This window comes from Pleurodeles waltl, chromosome 7 (assembly GCF_031143425.1).
Source record: "Pleurodeles waltl isolate 20211129_DDA chromosome 7, aPleWal1.hap1.20221129, whole genome shotgun sequence".
Lineage (NCBI taxonomy): Eukaryota > Metazoa > Chordata > Amphibia > Caudata > Salamandridae > Pleurodeles > Pleurodeles waltl.
This window is the reverse complement of record NC_090446.1, coordinates 1,436,727,029-1,436,748,576: the sequence shown is the minus strand read 5'-3', so window position 1 is coordinate 1,436,748,576 and position 21,548 is coordinate 1,436,727,029.

The following is a 21,548-nucleotide window of genomic DNA, read 5'->3' as shown; positions in this document are numbered from 1 at the left end:
TGGCCTCTGTTTTTACACACAAAGCACCAAGGCTTTTTAATGTGTGCAGGTTGGGAAGAAGAGGAAGAATTTGTTTTATCCCCACCCTCTGAAGAGTGTTTAAGATTTGAAGTGGGATCTTTGGTTTTACCCTTATCCCCATGCTTATCTTGAGATTTTTCACCATCTTTCTTCTTATTGCCATCTTTGTCACCCCCTGTATGAACTTTTCTGTTCACCCTTGTTCTGACCCATTTGTCTGCCTTCTTTCCCAATTCTTGGGGAGAGGTCAGATCAGAGTCTACCAGGTACTGGTGCAACAAATCAGACACACAATTATTAAGTATATGCTCTCTCAGAATTGTGTTATACAGGCTTTCATAATCAGTAACTTTACTGCCATGTAACCACCCCTCCAAGGCCTTCACTGCCTGGTCAATGAAATCAACCCAGTCTTGTGAAGACTCCTTTTTGGTCTCTCTGAACTTTATCCTGTACTGTTCAGTGGTTAAGCCATAACCATCCAGGAGTGCATTCTTAAGAACTGTAAAATTATTGGCATCATTTTCTTTCACAGTAAGGAGCCTATCCCTACCTTTTCCACTAAATGATAGCCATAGGATAGCAGCCCACTGCTTTTGAGGGACATCCTGTACAGCACAGGCCCTCTCAAGTGCAGCAAACCACTTGTTAATGTCATCCCCCTCCTTATAAGGGGGAACTATCTTGTGCAGATTCCTTGAATCATGCTCTTTTGCAGGATGACTATGGGGAATACTGCTGCTGCCACCATGGGTATCTAAACCCAACTTCTGTCTTTCTTTCTCTAATTCTAAAGACTGTCTATCCAAATCCAGCTGTTGCTTCTTGAGCTTCAGTCTGGTTTGTTCCACTCTCAATCTATTGAGCTCCCTTTCTAACAATCTGTCATCAGGGTGGGTGGGAGGGACATTTCTAGATACAGAGGTATGATGGGAATGAACAGAAGGAGACCTGTCCCTTACAGAGGGCACCCTAACAGCTTGGCTACCAGTATAATGTGAGAGCACACCATCAGTATGGTGTGATTCAACCTCTGTACCAACTATGCTAGACTGTCTAGTAATGGGCAGGCTGAGAAGTTTCTTTCCTGAACCTTTTCCTGGGGGAGTCCCTGGATCAGATTGAGAACCATTAGCTACTTTTTCACCAGATTGGGCACTTATGGCCTTATCCTGTACTCTAAGCATGTTAATTAACAGTTCTAAGGAAGGATTCTTCCCTACACTCAAACCTCTCTCTATGCAGAGACTCCTTGCTCCTTTCCAGCTAAGGTGATCATATGCAAGTTTGGACAGTTCAACATTTTGGCCTGTGCCAGACATTTTTTAGAGAGAGTTAAAGTGATAGAAAAAGAAAAAAAAGTTTTCAGAACTTTTTGGAAAGTTTAGAAGTACTTTTCAGCACTTAGAAAAGAGTGAAAAGAGGAAATGCAAAACTTTTTGGCTATGTGTATATACACTGACCTTGTTTTGTATATTTTTCTCTTATGAAAAGTACAATGACAAGAGTGGTAAGTAGTCTCAAGCACTTATCCCACCGCTGCACAACCAATGTAGGAGGCTGGACTGGCTTGTAGTGAGTACCAAGAGGTACTTGCACCTTGCACCAGGCCCAGTTATCCCTTATTAGTGTATAGGGTGTCTAGCAGCTTAGGCTGATAGATAATGGTAGCTTAGCAGAGCAGCTTAGGCTGAACTAGGAGACGTGTGAAGCTACTACAGTACCACTTAGTGTCATATGCACAATATCATAAGAAAACACAATACACAGTTATACTAAAAATAAAGGTACTTTATTTTTATGACAATATGCCAAAGTATCTTAGAGTGTACCCTCAGTGAGAGGATAGGAAATATACACAAGATATATATACACAATAGCAAAAATATGCAGTATAGTCTTAGAAAACAGTGCAACCAATGTATAGTTACAATAGGATGCAATGGGGAAACATAGGGATAGGGGCAACACAAACCATATACTCCAGAAGTGGAATGCGAACCACGAATGGACCCCAAACCTATGTGACCTTGTAGAGGGTCGCTGGGACTATTAGAAAATAGTGAGAGTTAGAAAAATAACCCTCCCCAAGACCCTGAAAAGTGAGTGCAAAGTGCACTAAAGTTCCCCTAAGGACAAAATAGTCGTGTTAGAGGGAAAATGCAAGGAAAACACAAATCAGCAATGCAACAACGATGGATTCCTGACTGAGGGTACCTGTGGAACAAGGGGACCAAGTCCAAAAGTCACAAGCAGCTCGGAGATGGGCAGATGCCCAAGAAATGCCAGCGGTTGGTGCAAAGAAGCTCTTACTAGGCTGAAGAACTGTGAATACTGCAGGAACGACAAGGGCTAGAGACTTCCCCTTTGGAGGATGGATCCCCCGCGCCTTGGAGAGTCGTGCAGAAGTGTTTTCCCGCCGGATGGACGCCAACAAGCCTTGCTACACGCAAATCATGCGTTTGGCGTTTTTGGACGCTGCTGGGGCCCAGGAGGGACCAGGAGGTCACAAATTGGATCTGCAGAGAGAGGGGACGTCGAGCAAGACAAGGAGCCCTCACTGAAGCAGGTAGCACCCGGAGAAGTGCCAGAAACAGGCACTACGAGGATGCGTGAAACGGTGCTCGCTGAAGTTGCACAAAGGAGTCCCACGTCGCCGGAGACCAACTTAGAAAGTCGTGCAATGCAGGTTAGAGTGCCGTGGACCCAGGCTTGGCTGTGCACGAAGGATTTCCGCCGGAAGTGCACAGGGGCCGGAGTAGCTTGCAAAGTCGCGGTTCCCAGCAATGCAGCCCAGCGAGGTGAGGCAAGGACTTACCTCCACCAAACTTGGGCTGAAGAGTCACTGGACTGTGGGGGTCACTTGGACGGTGTCGCTGGATTCGAGGGACCTCGCTCGTCGTGCTGAGAGGAGACCCAAGGGACCGGTAATGCAGCTTTTTGGTGCCTGCGGTTGCAGGGGGAAGATTCCGTCGACCCACGGGAGATTTCTTCGGAGCTTCTGGTGCAGAGAGGAGGCAGGCTACCCCCACAGCATGCACAAGCAGGAAAACAGTCGAGAAGGCGACAGGATCAGCGTTACAGAGTTGCAGTAGTCTTCTTTGCTACTATGTTGCAGGTTTGCAGGCTTCCAGCGCGGTCAGCGGTCGATTCCTTATCAGAAGGTGAAGAGGGAGATGCAGAGGAACTCGGCTGAGCTCATGCATTCGTTATCTAAAGTTTCCCCAGAGACAGAGACCCTAAATAGCCAGAAAAGAGGGTTTGGCTACCTAGGAGAGAGGAAAGGCTACTAACACCTGAAGGAGCCTATCAGCAGGAGTCTCTGACGTCACCTGGTGGCACTGGCCACTCAGAGCAGTCCAGTGTGCCAGCAGCACCTCTGTTTCCAAGATGGCAGAGGTCTGGAGCACACTGGAGGAGCTCTGGACACCTCCCAGGGGAGGTGCAGGTCAGGGGAGTGGTCACTCCCCTTTCCTTTGTCCAGTTTCGCGCCAGAGCAGGGGCTAAGGGGTCCCTGAACCGGTGTAGACTGGCTTATGCAGAATTGGGCACATCTGTGCCCAACAAAGCATTTCCAGAGGCTGGGGGAGGCTACTCCTCCCCTGCCTTCACACCATTTTCCAAAGGGAGAGGGTGTCACACCCTCTCTCAGAGGAAGTTCTTTGTTCTGCCATCCTGGGCCAGGCCTGGCTGGACCCCAGGAGGGCAGCTGCCTGTCTGAGGGGTTGGCAGCAGCAGCAGCTGCAGTGAAACCCCAGGAAGGGCAGTCTGGCAGTACCAGGGTCTGTGCTACAGACCACTGGGATCATGGAATTGTACCAACAATGCCAGGATGGCATAGAGGGGGCAATTCCATGATCATAGACATGTTACATGGCCATATTCGGAGTTACCATGGTGAAGCTACATATAGGTAGTGACCTATATGTAGTGCACGCGTGTAATGGTGTCCCCGCACTCACAAAGTTCAGTGAATTGGCTCTGAACAATGTGGGGGCACCTTGGCTAGTGCCAGGGTGCCCTCACACTAAGTAACTTTGCACCTAACCTTTACCAGGTAAAGGTTAGACATATAGGTGACTTATAAGTTACTTAAGTGCAGTGTAAAATGGCTGTGAAATAACGTGGACGTTATTTCACTCAGGCTGCAGTGGCAGGCCTGTGTAAGAATTGTCAGAGCTCCCTATGGGTGGCAAAAGAAATGCTGCAGCCCATAGGGATCTCCTGGAACCCCAATACCCTGGGTACCTCAGTACCATATACTAGGGAATTATAAGGGTGTTCCAGTAAGCCAATGTAAATTGGTAAAAATGGTCACTAGCCTGTCAGTGACAATTTGAAAGTAATGAGAGAGCATAACCACTGAGGTTCTGGTTAGCAGAGCCTCAGTGAGACAGTTAGGCACCACACAGGGAACATACACATGCACACCTATGAGCACTGGGGCCCTGTGTGACAGGGTCCCAGTGACACATACATATAGGCCACAAACCTATGAGCACTGGGGTCCTGACCAGCAGGATCCCAGAGACACATAACAACCATACTGAAAACATGGTGTTTTCACTATGAGCACTGAGGCCTGGCTATCAGGATCCCAGTGAGACAGTGAAAACAGTGACAAACACCCTGACATACACTCACAAAAAGGCCAAAAGTGGGGGTAACAAGGCTAGAAAGAGGCTACCTTCTCACAAGCACTGCCTAAATACGGTATGTTTACGCTTTTGTTGTTATCTGTTTTTTCTTTCCCTAGTTCGCTCCACTCCATTATACTTTTCCTGCCATAGTGTGCACTGTCAGCTAACACACCCTGTTTTGCACATAAATTCCGTCTTTCAGAGCCATTTCTTTTTTAGGCGCCTTAACAGCAGCAACAAAAGGCTTGTTGTTTTTGGGCAACTCCTTGAGATTTACAGTCTTAGGTTAACTTTTCCCACATTCTGGTGTGTGTAGGAGGCTGGCCTGGCTTATAGTGGGTACCTGATGGTACTTACACCTTGTGCCAGGCCCAGTTATCCCTTATTAGTAGATTAGTAGTGTTCTAGTAGCTTAGGCTGATAGAGGTAGCTATAGCAGAGCAGCTTAGGCTGAACTAGGAGACATGCAAAGCTCCTACTATACCACTTATATCACATAGTACTATCTCATAGGAATCACAATACTCAGAGTTACTAAAAATAAAGGTACTTTATTTTAGTGACAATGTGCCAAAAATATCACAGAGGACATACTCCCTTAGGAGGTAAGTAAAATACACTAAATATACACACAAACCAAAATCGGGTAAGTAAACAGTTAGAAAAGTAGGGCAAACACTAGAATACAATAGGATGCAATAGGCCAAGGGGCAATCCAAACCATATACTCTGAAAGTGGAATGCGAAACACGAAGGGACTCCAGACCTAGTGTAGTGTGTAGAGGGTCACTGGGAGTGTGAGAAAACACTAATGGTGCCCAAGATACCCCACTCCAAGACCCTGAAAAATAGGACTCATTTACCCTACTTCCCCAGAAACAGACACAAGTCGTGATAGGAGATTCTGCAAAGACAACAACTGACTGCAAAGCACTGAAGACAGATTCCTGGACCAGAGGACCTGTAAAGGAAGGGGACCATGTCCAAGAGTCAGAAAAGTGTCCAAGGGGGGCAGGAGCCCACTAAACCCCAGATTAAGGTGCAAAATGGCTGCTTCGGGTGGAAGAAGCTGAAGATTCTGCAACAACGAAAGGTGCCAGGAACTTCTCCTTTTTATAGAAGATGACCCACGGCATGCTGGAGGATGCAGAGTTGTTTCCACACATAAAGACTGCAAACAAGCCTTGCTAGCTGCAAAGGTCACAGATGAAGAAAAAGGGAGCTGCCCGGGCCCAAGAAGGATCAGGAGGTCGCCACTTGAATGAGGAGACAGAGGGAGCGCTCAATCAATCAATCAATCAAGAATTTTTAAAGCGCGCTACTCACCCGAAGGGTCTCAAGGCGCTGGGGGAGGGGGAACCGCTACTGCTCGAACAGCCAGGTCTTGAGTTGCTTCCTGAAGGAGAGGTGGTCTTGGGTCAGCCGGAGGTGGATGGGGAGGGAGTTCCAAGTCTTGGCTGCCAGGTAGGAGAAGGATCTTCCTCCCATTGTGGCTTTTCTAATGCGTGGGACGGCAGCGAGGGCGTGGCTGGTCGATCGTAGCTGGCGGGTGGGAGTGTAGAAGGTCAGGCGGTTGTTGAGGTACCTGGGGCCCAGGTCGTGGAGGGCCTTGTGTGCGTGGGTGAGGAGACGGAACGTGATTCTCTTTCTGACGGGGAGCCAGTGCAGGTCTCTCAGGTGTCCGGAGATGTGGCTGTGTCGGGGGATGTCGAGGATGAGGCGTGCGGATGCGTTCTGGATGCGTTGGAGTCTTTTCTGTAGTTTGGCCGTGGTTCCGGTTTAGAGGGTGTTTCCGTAGTCCAGTAGGCTGGTGACGAGTGCCTGGGTGACCGTCTTCCTGGTTTCGGTGGGGATCCATCGGAAGATCTTTCGGAGCATGCGCAGGATGTTGAAGCATGATGATGAGACGGCGTTGACTTGTCTGGTCATCGAGAGGGAGGAGTCCAGGATGAAGCCCAGGTTGCGTGCGTGGTCCGTTGGTTTGGGTGCGCTGCCCAGGGCAGGGGGCCACCAGGAGTCGTCCCAGGCAGAGGGTGATGATCCAAGGATGAGGACTTCCGTCTTGTCTGAGTTCAGTTTCAGGTGGCTCTTCATCATCCATTCGGCTACATCTTTCATCCCTTTGTGCAGGTTGGTTCTGGCGGTGGCTGGGTCGTTGGTGAGGGAGAGGATCAGCTGGGTGTCGTCGGCGTAAGAGATGATGTTGAGGTTGTGTTGGCGTGCGATGGCTGCGAGGGGGCTCATGTAGACGTTGAAGAGGGTGGGGCTGAGTGACGATCCTTGAGGTACGCCGCAGATGACTTCGGTGGCCTCGGATCTGAACGGGGGAGGCGGACTCTCTGGGTTCTTCTGGCGAGGAACGAGGTTATCCACTCTAGTGCCTTCTCTTGGATTCCGATGTTGCTGAGGCGCTGCACTAGGGTGTGGTGGCAGACAGTATCGAACGCTGCGGAGAGGTCCAGGAGGGTGAGTGCCGCTGTTTCCCCGTTGTCGTGCAGGGCTCGGATGTTGTCAGTGGCTGCGATGAGTGCGGTCTCGGTGCTGTGGTTGGCTCGGAAGCCGGACTGCGAGTGGTCGAGGGATCCGTTAGTCTCGAGGAAGGCGGCAAGCTGTCAGTTGACGGTCTTCTCGATGACTTTGGCAGGAAACGGGAGGAGCGAGATGGGGCGGTAGTTCTTGAGGTCGGTGGGGTCTGCTGAAGGTGTCTTCAGGAGGGTGCTGAGTTCGGCATGCTTCCAGCTCTCTCCGGAAAGGTGGCGGTGTTGAAGGAGCAGTTGATGATGAAGACGTGGTGGGGGCATGGGTCGGTCGGTGATCCGGAATGGATGGTGTTCATCGTGTGGATAGTGTCTTTGGTGCTGACCGGGGTCCAGGCGCGGAGGGTGGTGTTGGGGGGCGTCGGTTTGGTGGTTGGGTGCGTGGTCTGTGCGCCAAAGCTGTTGTGTATGTCGGCTATCTTGCGGTGAAAGAACGAGGCGAGTGAGTCGCAGAGGTCTTGTGACGGAGTGATGTCGTTGTTTCCGGCGCTGGGGTTGGAGAGCTCTTTGACGATGTTGAAGAGTTCCTTGCTGTTGTGTGCGTTGTTGTCTAGTCGTTCTTTGAATGCTGTCTTCTTGGTGGTGTGGATCAGCTGGTGGTGTTTGCAGGAGGCGTGCTTGAGGGCGGTCATGTTGTCTGTAGTCAGGTTTTTTCGCATGGCTCTCTCTCGCTCAGAAATACAGAGAGCCCATGCAGAAGCAGGCAGCACCCAATGAAGAACTTGAACACAGGTTCAAGAAATCCGAGCATGGTGGTCGTCTCAACACTACAAAGGAGGGTCCCACAAAGCCAGAGGTCAACTCACTGAGTTGAGCAATGCAGGACAGAGTGCTGGGGACCTCGGCTGTGCTGTGCATGAAGGAATCCTTACAAGGGTGCACAGAAGCCATAACAGCTGCAGTTCACGCAGTACACAGGATTACTGTCTGGCATGGGGAGGCAAGGATTTACCTCCACCAACTTTGGACAAAAGGACCACAGGACTGTCGGGGTCACTTGGATCCCGCTCCTGTGTCCCAGGGACCACGCTCGTCACAATGAGAGGGGACACAGAGGCCCGGTGAAGCAGAAGTTTAATGCCTGCGGTAGCAGGGGGAAGACTCCGTCAACCCACAGGAGATTTCTTCTTGGCTTCCAGTGCAGGATGAGGGCTGATAGCCCTCAGAGCATGCACCATCAGGAAACAGTCAAGAAAGCCAGCAGGATTAGGCGCTACAATGTCACTGGTAGTCTTCTTGCTACTTTGTTGCAGTTTTGCAGGCGTCCTGGAGCAGTCAGCGGTTGATCCTTGGCAGAAGTCAAAGAGGGAGATGCAGAGGAACCCTGGTGAGCTCTTGCATTCGTTATCTGAAGAGAAGCCCACAGGAGAGACCCTAAATAGCCCTCAGAGGAGGATTGGCCACCTAGAGAGGTAAGCACCTATCAGGAGGGGTCTCTGACATTACCTGCTGGCACTGGCCACTCAGAGGTCTCTATTGTGCCCTCACACCTCAGCATTCAAGATGGCAGAGGTCTGGGACACACTGGAGGAGCTCTGGGTACCACCCCTAGGGTGGTGATGGATAGGGGAGTAGTCACTCCCCTTTCCTTTGTCCAGTTTCGCACCAGAGCAGGGGCCGGGGGATCCCTGAACCGGTGTAGACCGGCTTATGCAAGAATGGCACCATCTGTGCCCTTCAAAGCATTTCCAGAGGCTAGGGGAGGCTACTCCTCCCCAGCCCGTCACACTTATTTCCAAAGGGAGAGGGTGAATTCTTTGTTCTGCCTTCCTGGGACTGGGCTGCAGCCTGTCTGTGGGTTGGCAGCAGCGGTAGCTGTAGTGAAAACCCAAAGGAAGCTGGTTTGGCAGTACCCAGGGTCCATGCTGGAGCCCCGGGGATGCATGGGATTGGCACCCCAATACCAGATTTGGCATAGGGGGACAATTCCATGATCTTAGACATATTCGGAGTTACAATTGTGAAGCTTCATGTAGGTATTGACCTATATGTAGTGCACGCATGTAATGGTGTCCCCGCACTCACAAAGTCTAGGGAAATTGCCCTGAACTATGTGGGGGCACCTTGGCTAGTGCTAGGGTGCCCTCACACTTAGTAACTTTGCACCTAACCTTCACTAATTGAGGGTTAGACATATAGGTGACTTATAAGTTACTTAAGTGCAGTGTAAAATGGCTGTGAAATAACGTGGACATTATTTCACTCGGGCTGCAGTGGCAGTCCTGTGTAAGAATTGTCTGAGCTCCCTATGGGTGGCAAAAGAAATGCTGGATCCCATAGGGATCTCCTGGAACCCCAATACCCTGTGTAGCTAGATACCATATACTAGGGAATTATAAGGGCGTTCCAGTGTGCCAATTAGAATTGGTGAACATGGTCACTAGCCTGCAGTGACAATTTTAAAGGCAGAGCCTGGTTAGCAGAGCCTCAGTGACACAGTTAGGCACCACACAGGGAACACACACGCAGGCCTCACTTATGAGCACTGGGGTCCTGGCTAGCAGGATCCCAGTGAGACAGGCAAAAACAAACTGACACACAAGTAAAAATGGGGGTAACATGCCAGGCAAGATGGTACTTTCCTACAGTGAGTTAGTCCGTAGCTTCCTTTTTGTAATTTCACTGTATTGTGAAAATTGCAAGCGATGCACGATTGTTACTTACATTCACATACTGCACAGTATGGACGAGTAGATAGATTAAGGGGAACTGTAAAAGAAAGCCACCCGAATTTTGTAGCGTCTTTAAAATATTTTGTTAAACTATTTGCAGCAGTGCTTAATTTGTATATAAAAATGTGCTGGTGCCCATAGCCATCCTCTTAAACATGTGGCTGCTGCATATAAATGTGCAAACACAGAATACTAAAACAGCTTAATCCTGAAGCCATCTCGGGCCTCTTCAATCCATTAAAAGCCACTCCCTTCCCCTTCAGCTCACTCTTGCAGCTTTCTGCTTTCTCCTATTGTGACGCTTTTTCATTTTTCTCATCCACCGTCCTTCACAGATGTGTCGTTTGCTTGCAGTAAATGCTTGAGGAAGAAAAATAAGTGCCGGACCTCAAAAAATAAGTGCCTGTGTTCCGCACCGGAAACAACAAGCACAAATTAAGTACTGATTTGCTGGTAGCCTAATTTTTGCTTTATTTTTTGGTACTTGTTTTTTTGGGATGACGTTTTAATACTATTAAAAGCTTTCACACTAGTCTAGAATTTTTTTGTGCAGAATTTTGGTTTGGAAGGGTTAATTTATCATTTATCATATCAGAGTAAGTGGGTACCTATGCTTACAAGTTATTTTTCGTGTGCTACAGTGTAGAAGTGCTTACTTTATATGTCCATTTTGGGCATGACTAATTTACTCACTTTGGGACTCGTTTTAGGCCGATTAATCTTTTGACCCTGATTGAAGACACCTTAGGACGAGATAGCTAATCAACATGTCAATCAATACGTCAATGATGTCATCAATATTTATTACGACAATGCAATTCACCTTAGTCAATGACATTTAGTAAGACTCAGAAACCACCATGACCTTTCAGTCATGAATAACTACACCAGTTTAGTATGAATTTTGTGGTATTTATTCCCTATTGATTACAATTCTACTAATACGTTTATTAGTCTTAAAACCAAGAAGCACATTAGCATAGTCACAATATGGCAATTCTGATAAGATTTCATCAAAGCAAGAATCACAAACATTAGAATATAACAAGGCGTGAACATAGGTTATCCTTAGCAGAGTAGTATTAGCGCATTATTCAACAAAGCATAGATTCAGTCATTTGTCTATTTGCGTCAGTTTAGTGAACACCTGTCCTAACCTCGAATTAGCAGCATCGGCATCTTGGGTTTCATGAAAAACAATTTAGTAACATCAATTTGGAAAACATCGAACTATGGTCTCTGTCAAAAGGAGCAGTTGGTACATAGAAAGGAAAAGCAAGCAGACAATCACACTTTCATTGTCATATAGTTACCCTCCATCTATTGGGTCAGCACTCAGGTTCTGTCCTCGTCCTCAGGACATCAGTTGGCTCGCCATCTGTCAGGAACTCAGCTCAAGCAGGAAGGGCAAAGGGGTACTTCCCCCATAAGGAGGCAAAGTATAAACGGGCAATCTAAGGACAAGAATGGTTTCAAGAACCAATCTAGTAAATCACCAAACAGAGTGACAAAGTTTCTGGATTATAACAATAGCGTTTCCCTAACCAATCTAAGTAACTCCCAGTGTCATAGGTTTTTATCCCTTTTTCGTTGTACATTCCCCTAAAATTTGATTGGACAAGGGGTTGCACCCCACTATCTCCCTCCAATTATCTTTACATTAGCTCATCGAATTTGTCACCCCATAACAGTTCTCATGCATTTTATTGGTCCTTATAATTGACGTCTTTAGAGGTAGAATGTCCTATATGATTTCATCCTCTTTTGAGCCTTTGCGCATCTTCGGTAAGTGGCTCCATTGTATGTACCGGTGTAGGTGACCTTGTACCTAACATTAATCTACAGTGTTGCTTTCAGCTAAAATGTTTCTACAAGCAAGATGAATTTCATGAGAACGGATCTACTACAGTTACATTCAGCTTCTAGTTTGAAGAAAACAAGAGTTCATGTCCTTTAGCAAGTCAGCACACTGCACGTTTAGTAAAACACATTTAATATGAGAGTCAGGCAGCTAGGCCTCGACTCATGCTAACTAAGGCCTAATGATTTATTAGCAAAACTCTAATAACATAACCATTAATAATTAGTGTAAAACCATCTTTTAATGTAATAATTCATCAACATTAGTAATTTTTATTAATCCCCGTATAAATTGGTGGCCACTCCCCGTGGGCACATTTTAAGCGCACTTTTTAGCAAAACATATTAATACAGTTTCTATGCAACATTATTGTACATTAGTTCATAAACATTTCATAAGAATACTGATTATATAAGCTACCCTCTCTCAAAGGCAACCTGTAAAGACAGTGCTACAACATTGTAACAAATATAAAATAATTAGTAAAACAAATTGCTAACACGCACTGTTTTGGATATAAATTCCCTCTTCCAGAACATTTTTTTAAAAACGTTTTAATAGCCTTAACAAAAATCTTGCCAGCTTATGCTGTAAACTGCCATCTTCGTATTTCCCTGCAGTTAGGTAGAACACTTTCAGCCAACTTTTGGCGGCTGCAAAAGTTTGAACAGACTTGGGGTCCACTTTATATGATAGAGAAAGTGATCACAGAAGCATAATTGCCTTAAAGTAGCACTTGATGGAAGCTTCACATGACACGAGGAGGCAAAGCAGTTGTGCACAGGACAGTAAACATTGCGTGTTCTTTAATTTAGTTATCTCTTTGGGTTTCAAAAGGGTTAATTTATTTTAGAACTGGCTGAAAAGATTAGAGGAGGTTCACCGGGGTACTTTGAAGCAAGATTTATTGATGTAAAACCGGGAGGGAGACTTACAACGGCCGCTGTCCCCACCGCACTCCGTATACCTCTCAATGTTCTTTTCCACGCGCTGCGAGCTGAGCACGGCGCACACAAAGCGCGTGGATCAGAATCAACGAGATACTACACATCCCCCTTCCTTCAAATAAAATGAACAAAAACATATAAAATGCATCAACATCACTTAAAACGAATATATGTGTGATTAATACACAAAGCAAAAATCACATCATAGAATACATAAACACAACCTAATAAGAATAATTATGTAATTAATTTGTGTAATGCATCGATACAATGAACATAAATGATAAGCATTTTCTTATGTAGCACAACATATTGATGATACTACAAAGTTTACTTTAAGCAGAGACAAAGTCAACAAACCTCTTAGGCTTTCTCAACATCGACTTGTCTCTCACCTTCACACCTACACGCCCACTCTTATTCAAAGGTGTTTCATTAGTATTGGTAGTACCCTTACCAACTTTGTTTCCCAAACTGTTTTCCATCTTCCACAACTTTTCCTGATTAAACTGTGCAGGAACCTGTATACTTTTTCCACGGTTCCACACATTCCCATCGCTCAGCAACAAGGTATACTTGTACACTTTCCTCACCTCCAAAGGCTCTGAAAATTTAGATTCCCCTTTAGCTGTCCATGCACCCTTCACCACTCGCACCCAATCTCCAACTTTGTAATCACCAGGTATTTCACTCATCTCAAATTGCTTTCTCCCCACGCCCTTTGACAACAATGCTCTCGGTTTTCTACCTCTCATGACCTCAAAAGGTGACTTTCACGTCAAACTATGGGGAGTAGTACGGTAAGACCAAACCAGATCCTTCACTACCCTACGCCAATTCACACCATTATAAATCGCTAATTGCAACCCCTCTTTCAGCGTCCTGTTCCATCTCTCCACCAAACCATTACTCTGTGGGTAATAAACAGACGCTCTGATGTGCTCTATGTCAAATTTACACAAGAAATCCTTCATGACACTAGATACGAATTGCACACCATTATCAGAAACTATTGTCTCAGGAATCCCTTCTGAGTCAAATAAATCCAGCAAGAACTCCACAACACACATTGTGTTTATATTTTCAACAAATTTCACAACCGGCCACCTGGAAAAATAGTCCACTACCACCAAAGCATTTTTAGGCACACTTCCTAAAATAATAAACGGACCCATAATGTCAATGGCTATTTTCTTCCACGGCCCGTCCGATTTATCAGACACAACAAGATCACTTTTAACCAACTTTTGAGATTTGTCGCTCCACGCACACAACACACACTCCCTCACATGATGTTCCACCTCCCTATCCAGGCCTGGCCACCAATACTCAGATCTGACCCGCCTTTTAGTGGCGCTCATCCCAAGATGACCCTTGTGAGCCAATTTTAACACCCGTTCCCGCAAAACAGTTGGAACAACCAACTGCTCACCCCTGAACACAACTCCGTTCTCCATACACAACTCTACGCCCACTTGTCGAAAGTACTCAGCCTCGCAAGAAACACTCCCTCTATTTGGCCACCCTTGACGACAATAACCCATCACTTCTTGTAACACGCCATCATTTTGAACATCAGTCACCCACTCTTCATGTGAGATCCTACCTTCTGTCACACATCCTACATCCACGTCCACTGAGGCTATGAGTTCATCAGGTTCAGATTCACCCATACCACCCAACACAGACTTTACTGGAAGCCTTGATAGACAATCAGCCAACAAATTTTTTTTTCCGGGAAAATACACCAAATCATAGTTGTACTCCAACATTCGGGCCACCCAACGAGCTATTCTAGGTGTGGCCCTACCCGCACCCTTGGTCGAAAATACTTCTACTAACGGACGATGATCAGTACGAATCTCAAATTTCAAACCCCACACAAACTTACGGAAATGGTTAACACCCCACCAACATGCCAATGCTTCCTTTTCGATGGTGGAATAATTCATTTCCGATGAACTCAACGGTCTAGAAGCATACACTATTGTTACTTCCTTTCCAGCTCTTCTTTGCATTAATACGGCTCCCAGTCCCACGGAGCTGGCGTCAGTATTAATTATAATCTCATCTCTAGTGTCAAACGGTTTAAGAGCTGGAGCTGAAGCAATTTGTTTCTTCAACAAACAAAACTCTCTCTCACAATCCTCATACCATACAAATTGTTCCTTCACGCACAATAACCTCCTCATGTTTACCATCTTGTCGGCAAACTTGGAGATAAATTTAGAATAGTACTCCGCAAGACCTAAAAACGATCTCAAATTGATCCTTACAGCCGGGAGAAGGCGCGCCTTCAATTGCCTCTACTAAATTCAATTTAGGTGAAATGCCATCTTTGTTAATAGAGTGACCCAAGTATTCCATTTCAGGCACACTCAACCTGCATTTTTCCAATTTGATCGTCAGCCCACTATCTCTTAAAACTCTCAACACCTTTCTCATGGCACCATCATGTTCATTCTGGTCTCCGCCAAACACCAAGATATCATCTTGAAAATAAGTAACGCCAGATACATCTTTAAGTAAATGATGCATTGCCCGTTGAAATACTGATGACGCTGACGCCAAACCAAAAGGCATGCGCTTAAATCTGTACGCCCCCTCTGGAGTGATGAAAGAGGTTAATGCACGTGACTCAGGATGTAACTCAATTTGGTGATACGCTGATGATAAATCCAAGGTAGAAAATACACTTGCCCCTTTCACTGTGGATAACATTTCACCAATATTGGGCAGAGGATGTCTATCCACCCATATAGCAGCTTTAAGATCACGCAAATCCACACACAAACGCATGTCTCCATTAGCCTTCTTAGCAATCACCACTGGCGCCAACCATTCCGACGCCTCGATCTCTTCTATCACATCTTGCTCAGACAACTTAGATAATTCACATCTTAATTGTTCCCTCATTGCAATAGGCACAGGACGGGGTTTATGCGCCTTTGGTACAGCATCCCGCTTCACGATAATTCTATGCATAAACCCCTTTAACTTTCCTAACTTATTGTTAAACACTTGGGGACATTCTTCTACAAAATTGGCCTTTTGCACCACGTGTACGCTGGACCTCGACCCCAACACTTGATCGGGGTGATTAGGATCAAGAATTATGCAAAGGTCCTTTTGCTGCGGCCAACCTAACAAATTGGTACCTTCCTCCACAAAATATACCTTTGACTTGATTACTGTCCCTTGAAATTCTAAAGAGGCATCCATATACCCCACAAGCTCAATAGGTTTGTTTCCATACGCTAGCAAACGCACATCTGGAGGTTTAATATCATGCGCAGGAAAACTAGACATATTTTCTTTTCCAATCAAAGTATATCTCGCCCCTGAGTCAGCCATCCCGTGTACATCTACTCCATCAATGTTAATTACACAGTGTGGACCATTTGAATTCACGCTCCCAATATCCACCACCTGCAAAATAATTTGTTGAGAGTCAATATCTTCACTATCGCTACCCACAGAATTGATTGCACCTCTAGCCCTCCTTGCGCTCATTGCGCTCATTTGCTTCCCTTTGCACACTCTCGCGAAATGTCCTTTGGACTTGCACTTCCTGCACACTTGGCCAGGAGCAGGACAGCAAACATCAGACGCTATGTGTCCCTTGAAGCCACATTTATAACAAATAGTATCTTTTCTTCCCTCCATCTTCGCTGAAGTTCCAATTAAATCCTCCTTTTTGAACTTATAGTCTCTTCCAATAACCGCATTCACAGCTCCCGACGTGGTAGATAGTTCCTTTAAGCCATCACTCGTTATTTCAATTCTTTTGATGAAGTCAATGGCTTTTTGTAAAGTCAAATCTTCTGTATTTAACAATTTTTCTTGAGTTCTTTTATCATTAACTTTCAAAACCAGTTGGTCTCTCAGCATTTCATCCTGAAAATGACCATAGTTGCAAGTTGCAGCCAAAATCCTCAAACTTGCCACATAGCTTTCAACTGACTCTCCAGGCAATTGGCTTCTTTTTAAAAATTTAAAACGCTCCACAACAACATTTTTCTTTTTCCCAAAATTGGAGTTCAACTGTTCCATGGCAACCTCGTATTCATCCTCATTCTGGTCTTCATCCTCATAAGGATATGGTAAATATTTCAAAATGCTCCTTCCTTCAGCCCCAAAACAGTGTTTTCAACATGGCCAGTTTTCTGGATGCAGTGAATATATCTCCACCCACAGCCAAGACATACGCTTCAAAACCCTCCTTCCAGTCCTCCCAGGATATGACAGGTTCCCCAGGCGTGTTAAAAAAAAAAACTTGGCACTGTAAAACCTTCCATTGTTATTATTATTGTTTAAAAAAAATTAATATATATATATATTTTTTCCTTATATAATAATTGTCACAACATATAAAAAAAAACACCAAAGTTATAGTATTTTCGGTTGCAAACCAATTAATACAGGCTTGAAAACACCGAAGTAAGCTTTCTACAGTTGCTAGGCAACAAACACACCACCATTTGCTGTTAACGAAGTCTTCAAAAGAAACTTGATACTGTTGCTAAGCAACACTCCCACACGACGAATGTAGCAGTCTCTCACTGGGAAGAAATTGATTTTCCATGTGAATAAACAGCTGTTCAGAGTCTCTTTTAAAAACAGCTGATGAAAAGATTACACAGCCGTTGCCTCACCGGAAGATTGCGTCAATAAATACAGCATGTCTCTCCTCGTCTCTCCTCCCAGTCAGCAGAGCCACACACCCTCGTCACCAGTGAAAAGATTAGAGGAGGTTCACCGGGGTACTTTGAAGCAAGATTTATTGATGTAAAACCGGGAGGGAGACTTACAACGGCCGCTGTCCCCACCGCACTCCGTATTCCTCTCAATGTTCTGTTCCATGCGCTGCGAGCTGCGCACGGCACACACACAGCGCGTGGATCAGAATCAACGAGATACTACACAGGCATCTGTGGAAAAATAGTTTTACTACTTATTTTATGTGGCAACAACGTAGTAGTGATTTATTGTCAAGTTGCCTTTATTTTATAAGCCTGAAAAGCAACAACAAAAGGCTTTGCAGCTTATGCTGCTAATTTCTATTTTAATACTTCCCATCAGTCAGGTGTGGCACCTTCAGACAATTTGCCGTTAATGTCAATAGTGGCCTGCATTCTGGGACTTGTAGTTTTGCTTCAAACTTTGGCTTTAATATCCCAACATGTAGAGAGCCTGGATGGCTTGCTTCTTCTTCTGGTACACAGAACACTCACAATAAGCACAGCTATCAACTGTCCAAGTGTTATGAGTCATGGTGCTTTGTGAAATGTGTAAGCATGTATTCAGCATCCTCAATAAAGCAATGCTACCAATGCATACCAGTTAATATATTTACAAGACACTGGCATATTATGTTGCGTACAAAATATATAACTTTACAAGTGCTTGTAACAGTGATATGCTCTACTTAACTCTGTTTTGATGTGCACTGTTCGTGTATATGAGGTAGAACATTTATTTTGGGTGTGAAAAACACTTGACAGATTGCCCAACTCCTACTTACATTCCTTGATTTTGCTTTTCGGGAACTCGTTGGGATTTGATGTCCTAATCCTACTTTGGCCACCTTCTGTTTAATTAGCCCGTAGCTTCCTTTTTGCAATTTCTTCCTAATTTGCAAAATAGAATTGATGCCCGTTTGCTCGCAAAGTGCACACGATGGACGAGTAGATACAATAAAGAGAAATTTACAAGAAAGCGCTACTACATTGTAGCATATGTAAAATAATTTGTAGTAAATGTTGACAAATGTTGACGATATGTTATAACAAGGCTAATTTTGACTTTATTTTTCTGTTGCTTTTTCTTTTGGGAACACGTTTTAACACTTTTGAACATTTTCACACTAGTCTACAGTACTTGGCACATCTCTTTGGTTTTGAGGGGTTAATTTTTCATTTGAACAGAGCATGGGTGTACCTATTTTTTTTATTATTTTAGGTGCAATACAATGTAGCAGTGTTTCTGTAAGCTCCAGGGAACATATGTAGCATCACAGTGGGCAACAGACGCACTCTCCTGATATGAGATAATACAACTTTGATTAGACCACTGTCGAACGGCGATTCCGGCTTGAATGGAAGCAGATGCCATCAGGGTTCCCTGTATATGCAGCAGGCAGCCGAAATCTTCAGCGAACGATCCCCCCAAAGGACTGATTAGTTTACTACTTAACCCCTTCCCCGCCATGGACGTAACGGATACTTCCTTGGTTGCGGCATTGAGGCGCCAAGGACGTAACTGTTACGTCCATTGACTGGCTCATGGTAGGAGCACACCCCCCTTCATGGGCAGGGATAGAAGCGTAATCACTTCCTGTTCCACCCCTGCCCCCCCCCCCAGTGACGTCTGATGACAGCAGCACGCAATCACGGTGAGTCCAGGGTGGTGTGCTTCACATGGACCTGAACCATTTTCCTATCCGCCATCCTTGCTTGAAATCACACATTTTCCCTAAATTTTTGTGGTGGAAGCTTCCAGAATCTGCAGGAATCCACAAAACTCCTACCACCCAGCATTGTCGCATCTATAACAATAAAAATTCTGCCCCACATATCAGCCTAAATTTTTTTTTTTTCATGCTGCCCTTTTGGACCCGCTTTGCTTCCCCCTCAATTTTGACCTGTTTTTGGCTCTTCCCTGTCACAGGTGCTTGGCCCACCTACAAAAGTGAGGTATCATTTTTATCACGAAACTGAGGGGAACGTTGGGTCGTAGGAAATTTGTGCCGGTACAGTGATCCTTCACAGAAATATGGGAACAAATTGTTTTTTTAGCTAAATTTGAGGTTTGCTGAGGATTCTGGGTAAGAAAACTATGGGGGATCCACTCAAGTCACTCTTTCCTGGACTACCTCAGGTGTCTAGCTTTCAGAAATATTTGGGTTTGGTAGGTTTCTGTAGATGGCTGCTGAGCCCAGGACATAAAACGCAGGTGCCCCTGCAAAAACAGGTAGTTTGGTATTTTATAATTTTGATGTGTCCACGGAGTGCTTTGGGGCACTTCCTGTTGCGGGCACTAGGCCTACCTAAAAAAGTGAGGTACCATTTTTATCGGGAGATTTGGGGGAATGCTGGGTGAAGAAATTTTGTGGCTCCTCTCAGATTCCAGAACTTTCTATCACTGAAATATAAGGAAAAAGTGTTTTTTTGACAAATTTTGAGGTTTGCAAAGGATTCTGAGTAACAGAACATGGTGAGAGGCCCACAAGTCACCCCATCCTGGATTTCCCTAGGGATCTATTTTTAAAAAATGCACAGGTTTGGTAGGTCACCCTAGGTGCCGGCTGAGCTAGAGGCCAAAATCCACAGCTAGGCACTTTACAAAAACACTTCAGATTTCAATGTAAAAATGTGATGTGTCCATGTTGCGTTTCCTGTCACGGGCATTAGGCCTACCCACGCAAGTGAGGTACCATTTTTATTGGGAGGCTTGGGGGAACAGAGAATGGAAGAACAAGTGTTATTGCCCCTTGTCTTTCTCTACATTTTTACTTCCAAATGTAAGACAGTGTGCAAAAAAGACGACTATTTGAGAAATGCCCTGTAATTCACATGCTAGTATGAGGACCCCGCAGTTCAGGGATGTGCAAATAACCACTGATTCTCAACACCTCATCTAGGGCCAGATGTAGGAAAAAAGCTATTTGCGACTTGCAAATTGCGAGTCCTTGCGACTCGCAATTTGCAAGTCGCAAATTGCTATGCAGTTCGGTGTCTCAGACACCGACTGCAACTCGCAATGGGGTCGCATTGACCCACCTCATGAATATTCATGAGGTGGGTCGCAAATTGCGGCCCCATTGCGAGTATAGGCACTCGCTAACATGGAGGCCTGCTGACGTCAGCAGACCTCCATGTTAGCGACCTGCTTTTAAATAAAGCAGTTTTTTTTTTTGGAAGTGTAGCCCGTTTTCTCTAAGGGAAAACGAGCTGCACTTAAAAAAAAACCGAAACCTTTAGTTTCGGTTTTTTTCAGGGCAGGGAGTTTTGCAGATCTGCAGATTTGCCATGAGTTCAACAGGGCCCACTGTGTAAATCTACAATGACACCACTAATGGAACTACTAATTTGAAGTGGATCCCCAAATCCGGAGCAGAATGGAAAAAAAAAGTACACACACTCACTTGACTATCCGTGTGTGGGGTTGGCATTACATGGGGGCTTGGCAGTATAATTGGGTGTAGGGCCATATATATATGTGTGTTTGTGTGTGTGTGTGTCAGTGTGTGTTTGTTAACATTACCTTAACCTTTGTGTTTTTTTAAGTGCATTTCTAAGGAAAACAGATCTTTGTTATCACACCTAACTATACTGTTACTTTAACCTTAGTTTTTTTCAGGGAAATATATCTATATCTCTATATATCTATGTTCACATTTTTTCTCTAAGCGACAGATGTTCCCCGAGAGGAGTTAGAGTTGTTTGGCACTTATGGGCATGCAGAGTGAAATTGAAAAGCTTCATGAATACATTGTTCATCAAAATGAATAGTTTATTCTTCTCTTGAGACTGGTATAAATGGCACTGTAACAAACTGTTTTCTAGTCAGTATCCCAGTTAAAAGGCAAATTCCCTTTCTTGCCGCTGCAACATGATATGCCCTGAGTTATGATATACTCTTCACCCGTATTCTCTCTTTTTCATATTGCAGGATCCTACAGATCATGGGAGTGTCTTCTCTGGACACTGAGATGGAGATCAGTAACAACTTTTTCTGTGTGTTGGCCTGCAAGTCAAAGTGACAACTGGAAAGATTTGGCTAACATTTTTGTTGAAGTGCGTTTTCAATATCAAAACATGTGACAGGCGCATATTCACATGAAAACATGATCTCTCATTATTATTTGC